Source organism: Microtus pennsylvanicus, chromosome 1, assembly GCF_037038515.1.
Source record: "Microtus pennsylvanicus isolate mMicPen1 chromosome 1, mMicPen1.hap1, whole genome shotgun sequence".
NCBI classification, from domain to species: domain Eukaryota; kingdom Metazoa; phylum Chordata; class Mammalia; order Rodentia; family Cricetidae; genus Microtus; species Microtus pennsylvanicus.
Window position 1 is genome coordinate 142,307,309 of NC_134579.1, and position 6,333 is coordinate 142,313,641.

Genomic DNA, 6,333 nt, shown 5'->3' on the forward strand with positions numbered 1-6,333 from the left:
GACTCAAGAAACAGGAACCCCAAAGGATCATCTTACCTTTAGGCAAATTCAGCATTCCTCTCTCTGTAGGTTCTTCATGTTCAGCTTATGCAACAGTCCAGGCAAGAGCAGTTTCTTGCCTAAATGGCTAACCAACTCCATAAGGAACCTCTTCAATGACCATCTTCCTCTTGAAGTAAATTAATGTTGCCAGGAGCAGATGTGTCCCATTGTCATAAAAAGCCCTAAGTTATTAAAACATCTCAAATGCCATATTCTGTAGTCTTTGAAAGATATGAAGAATACCCATCTAACTGAAAAATATCTCTATATATCCAGAAAATCCAACTAACATGACTACAAGCTTGACTGCTGTCTATGATTATCCATTAACAACATATATTTCCTAATTATACATTACATTTTTAAAGAACTACACAATCACAATACCTTAATCAGGAGCAAAAATACATATAACAAAATTGACCTTAAGTTTATGTCAACAAAGCAAAATTTATACCAATGTAAATTATTCATATCTATATCATATCCCCCTTTAAATGTAAAAGGACATTTATAAAGAATATTCAGGAATATGGGCACAGTTATTTCTCCCCAAACTGCTTCATGCTGAATGGAGGCGCTGTTATTTAGGTCTTTCATGGGATAACCTGTGGGCTAGGTTCCTCTCAGTCAGCAGGTCAGCTAAGTAATTTTTTGAGGGTATTCACAGCAACCTTTCAGGAGGACATGATCTATATCATATCATATTGGGATAGAAGCAATCCACAGGTTCTCATCCTCTGTGAAAACAAAAGAAGACCCTCTCCAAAGCATCATATCCTTAGACCCAAAATTTGGAAGTCATGATACCTTTAGAACATACATGTTGGATGAGCTTAGCAGCCCACTCAATAAAATGTCTCTTTGTATTATTTCCTTCATAGTCAAATCATTCAAAGAAATTACAATATACAGAATCCAAACTCTTTGTGAATTTTCCATTTTTATGTGGCTTATTTTTCTTTATTTTTTTTTAATCTGTAACTATCTGTACTGTGTCTCTTTAAAGACTTTTACCCTTTTTAAAATGCATTAACTTTATTCTCTATATTCTTTTTTTGCTCTCTCCCAAGCCTACATATGTCTAACACTATGACCCATTTAGAAGTCTTTTATGTCTGAATCTGTCCTATTGCATTGTCTGTAATTTTTTACTGTCCAGGAACATTTTGCTTTTTGCTTTTAAATCACTAAGTGCTTAAGAATCTAAGCTGTGACATTCCTAGGTCAAAAATAGGCACTGCAGGTTTGCCCCGCCCAGTCCAACATGGCGGAGCCACTTGTGACTCTGAATCAGTTGCGTCTCTGAGCTGTAGAGTGGCAGCTACTCTGGATGTTGGCTCTACTTCTCTCCAATTTCAACATGGTGAATGTACCATTTCTTCTAGCTCTGGGGCCGCCAGGTAGGAGCCATACTCAGCAGTTTAACTGTGAGACTGAGTGTGCAGCACAGAAACTCTTTTCATCCAAGTTACAGCCAAATCTGTCACACAGAGCACTGCGCAGCCTGGAAACATCTCTGTGTATGGTGGCAGAAATCTGCCATGCTCTCCCATCTTCCTAAGCCTGATCCCATAGTCTGCTCAGGCAGGAAGCGCCAAGCCTTTGGCATAGTCTCAGAGTACTTTCTTCCCAACCCTGAGTGGGCACACAAACATCCAGTCTCATAAAAACTATTGAAATGCTTTAAAGCCAGAGTTTGCACTGGTGGCACTGCCCAGGAAGCCGCATTTTAAAATGGCCCAGCTTTTTTACCTGCTGCTATTGCTGAAACAGGAAATCCCTCTATGGTAAATCCTGGCAAACATCAAAAAACTGTGTTAAACTCTCTTTCCCTTATTTTTAAGCCCTCTCAGGTTTTTTAAGTGGATTTAGTTACCACATTGGGAGCCACTCTGTTGTAAAAGGGGAGTGATGAGCTAGCTGCTTTTCGTCGCCTGGCTCACTTAGTATCCATTGGTTATATACCCAAAAGTGGTATTATTAGGTCTTGAGGAAGGTTGTTTCCTAATTTTCTGAGAAATCACCACACTGACATACAAAGGCGTTGTACCTTTGTACATTTGTACAGATAGCATTCCCACCAGCAATGCAGAAGTATTCCCCCTTTCCCCACAACCTCTCCAGCATAAGTTGTTATCAGTGTTTTTGATCTGGGCCATGCTTACAGGTGCAAAATGTAATCTCAAAGTTGTTTTGATTTGCATTTCTCTGATGGCTAAGGATGTTGAACATTTCCTTAAGTGTCTTTCAGCCATTTTACATTCCTCTGATGAGAGTTCTCTGTGTAGGTCTGTACTCCATTTTTTATTGAATTATTTATTCTTTTGATGACCAATTTCTTGAGTTGTTTATATTTTAGAGATCAGACCTCGGTCAGATGTGGGGTTAGTGAAGATCTTTTCCCATTCTATATGCTGTCATTTTGTCTTGTTGACCATGTCCTTTGCTTTACAGAAGCTTTTCAGTTTTAGGAGGTCCAATTTATTAATTGTTTCTCTCAGTGTCTGTGCTGCTGGGGTTATATTTAGGAGTAGTTCCCTGTGCCAATGAGTTTGAGTGCACTTCCCACTTTCTCTTCTATAAGGTTCAGTGTGACTGGCTTTATGTTGAAGTCTTTGATCCATCTGGACTTGAATTTTATGCATGGTGATAGATATGGGTCTATTTTCATTCTTCTACATATTGATATCCAGTTATGCCAGCATCACTTGTTAAATATGCTTTCTTTTTTTCCATTAGATTTTTTTTGCTTCTTTGTTAAATATCAGGTGTTCAAAGATGTGTGGATGGATATTTGGGTGTTCTATTTGGTTGCATTTGTCCTCTTGTCTGTTCCTATGCCAGTACCAGGCTGCTTTCAGTACTGTAGCTTTGTAGTAGAGTTTGAAGTCAGGGATTGTGATGCCTCTAGAAGTTCTTTTATTGCACAGGATTGTTTTGGCTATCCTGGGTTTTTTGTTTTTCCAAATGAAGTTGATTACCATTCTTTTGAGGTCTTTGAAGAATTTTTCTGGGATTTTGATGGGCATTGCATTGAATCTGTAGATTGGTTTTGGTACGATTGCCATTTTTACTCTGTTAATTCTGCCTACCCAAGAGCATGGGATATATTTCCACGTTCTGGTGTCTTCTTCATTTTTTTTCAAAGATTTAAAGTTCTTGTCGTAAAATCTTCCACTTGTTTGGTTAGAGTTACTCCAAGATATTTTATGCTATTTGTGGCTATTGTGAAGGGTGTTGATTCTCTGATTTCTTCCCCAGCCCTTTTATCATTTGTGTACAGGAGGGCTACTGATTTTTTGAGTTAATCTTGTATCCTGATACATTGCTGAAAGTGTTTGTGAGTTGTAGAAGTTCCTTGGTAGAATTTTTGGGGTCGCTTATGTAAACTATCATATCATCAGCAAACAGTGAGAGTTTGACTTTTTCTTTTACAATTTGTATTCCCTTGACCTCTCTTTGGTGTCTTATTGCTCTAGCTAGGACCTCAAGAACTATACTGAATAAGTATGGGGAGAGTAGACAACCTTGACTTGTTCCTGATTTCAATGGAATCACTGGGAGTTTCTCTCCATTTAGTTTGATGTTGGCTTGCTGTATATTGCCTTAATTATGTTTAGGTATGTTCCTTGTATCCCGGTTCTCTCCAAGACCTTTATCATGAAAGGATGTTGTATTTTGTCAAATGCTTTTTCGGCATCTAATGAGATGATCATGTGGTTTTTATTTTTCATCTTGTTTATATGGTGGATTATGTTGACAGATTTTTGTATGTTGAACCATCCCTGCATCTGTGGGATGAAGATGACTTGGTCATGGTGGATGATTGTTCTGATATGTTCTTGGATTTGATTCGATAGTATTTTATTTAGTATTTTTGCATCAATGGTCATGAGTGAGATTGGTCTGTAATTCTCTTTCTTAATATTGTCCTCCTGTGGTTTGGGTATCAGGGTAATTGTAGCCTCATAAAAAGAGTTTGGCAATGTTTATTCTGTTTCTATTGTGTGGAATAATTTGAGGAGTATTGGCATTCATTCCTCTGTCAAACTCTTCATTGATAGACAGAAATCTATCAATGTAATCCACCATATAAATAATCTGAAAGAAAAAAACAATTTGATCATCTCATTAGATGCTGAAAAAGCATTTGATAAATTCCAATACCCTTTCATGAAAAAAATCTTGGAAAGATCAGGGATACAAGGAACATATCTAAATATAATAAAAGCAATATACAGCAAGTTGACAGCTATTATCAAATTAAATGGAGAGAAGTTCAAAGTGATCCCACTAAAATAAAAAACAAGACAAAGTTGTCTACTCTCTCTGTATCTATTCCACATAGTTTTTGAAGTCCTGGCTATAGACAATAAGACAACAAATGGAGATCAAAGGGATATAAATTGTGTGTCCATTGTTAATGATCATACTAGAATTCTGGTATTAACCTATTAATATTTGCTACCTCTTCTGTTCACAATGAAAATGTTACTGGATGGAAAAATGTTAGAGCTCATCTGAGAGGAATTTGGCATGATGATAATGAGTCCTTAGGTTTAATGCAATTACTAAGGCAAATTTGTATTTTGATGTAGCTAAAATGGCTGAAGACATTCTGGATGTATTTAAAAGGGTCATTCCATCTTGGTCATTCTTTACTCCCTTATTAGGAGGTATTGCAGCCATAGGAACATGTGATAGGCATTTTTTGCTTGCATGTGAATATCAAGTTACTTGTGAACTCTCATTGTAAATTGTCAGAGCTGCATGGAATCAGTCTCTGCACCCTCCCTTGAAATTTTCCAGAGCCTAGTCATCAAGACAGAGCAGATCTTTTTGCCTTAGCCAATCTAAGACAGAACATGCATGGTAGAATGTGTGTACAGGTAAGTCTGTAAGGTAGAAAAAGACAATCTAAGACAGGCACAGTCATGTCTCCTGTGGCAGAAGCACAGACATTAAAAAATTAAAAAAAACTGGATATTGTGGGAGCCCACAGTGACTCCATTGCATCTTTCCTTAATGTCAGAGAATTCAAGGTTGTCTTTTCTCCTCAAGGACAAATAATAGGATGTTTGGCCAAAGGTTTGGTTACTAGATGTTTTTCTTCTCAAGGCTAAATAACAGGATGTTTTGTCTAAGACACGATTACTAGATATTTTGAAAATTAAGGAAGTAATTAAGCTTGTTTGTTCCTTGATCCATGGTAAGGAAGTCTTTTGCCCCCTTTTGCTTTGGGTATACAAGGGCTATGAGAAATAAATTCAGGACTGCTGCAGTATTCACTGAGAGCTTTCCCGATGCTGTCTTCTGACTTTGTTTCTTTATTAATCCACACTCTCCTATTTAGTTGCTGTTCTATAGGTCAGTTGGCTCTGACAGGGTTCACTCTTTTCTACTGCCATGAAGAGGTACAGAGCCTGCTCTCCTGATTGTTGCAGTTTGTGGGGGCAGAGATAGTTCTTCTATGATTATTAACCCAGGGTGAACTCTCCCCTCTATCTTAGGCATTAATGGGTGAGAGTGGGGTATGGGAATATCTCCCCAGCCCATGCAGCCATGTGGCAAGTAAGGGGTTGGGCTAGGTCTCTGATGCTCACATTTTCACCTGTGCTCTTATCAACAGGGTTGACTCTGCTTTTTGTAGGCTGTTAGCCATTCTTACTGGTGTTATGTGAAGTCTCAATGTAGTTTAAATTTATATTTCCCTAATTGCTAAGGATGATGAATACTTCTGCATAGTTCTTATTCATTTTTATTGTTTCTTTTGGGAACTCTCTGTACGGATCCATGTTCAATTTTAAAACTCAACTGTTTTGTTTCTTTCCCCCTCTCTATCTCTTTCTCTCTTTCTTTAGTTTTGGAGACAGGGTCTCTATATTATCCCCATCTGTTCTGAACTCACCATGTAGACCAGGCTGGCCTCAATCACATGAAAATCTTCCTAGCTATGCTTCTTAAGTACTAGGATTAAATGTTTCCATGCCAGGCTCTGTTTTCTTCTCTGTTTTTTTTCTTTATTTATAAAACATTCTTTTCTATTTTACAACCATTCCTGATGTAGGTGGGTCTTCTTTCTATGTGTTACTTTCATTGGTTAATAAAGAAACTGTCTTGGCCCCTTTAATAGCACAGAAAATTAGGTAGGCAGAGAAAACAGAACAGAATGCTAGGAAGAAGGGAAGTGAATCAGTCGCCATGATTCTCCGACCTGAGACGGGCACAGGTTAAGATCCTTTCCTGTAAACCAACACCTCGTGGTGCTACATAGATTATTAGAAATGG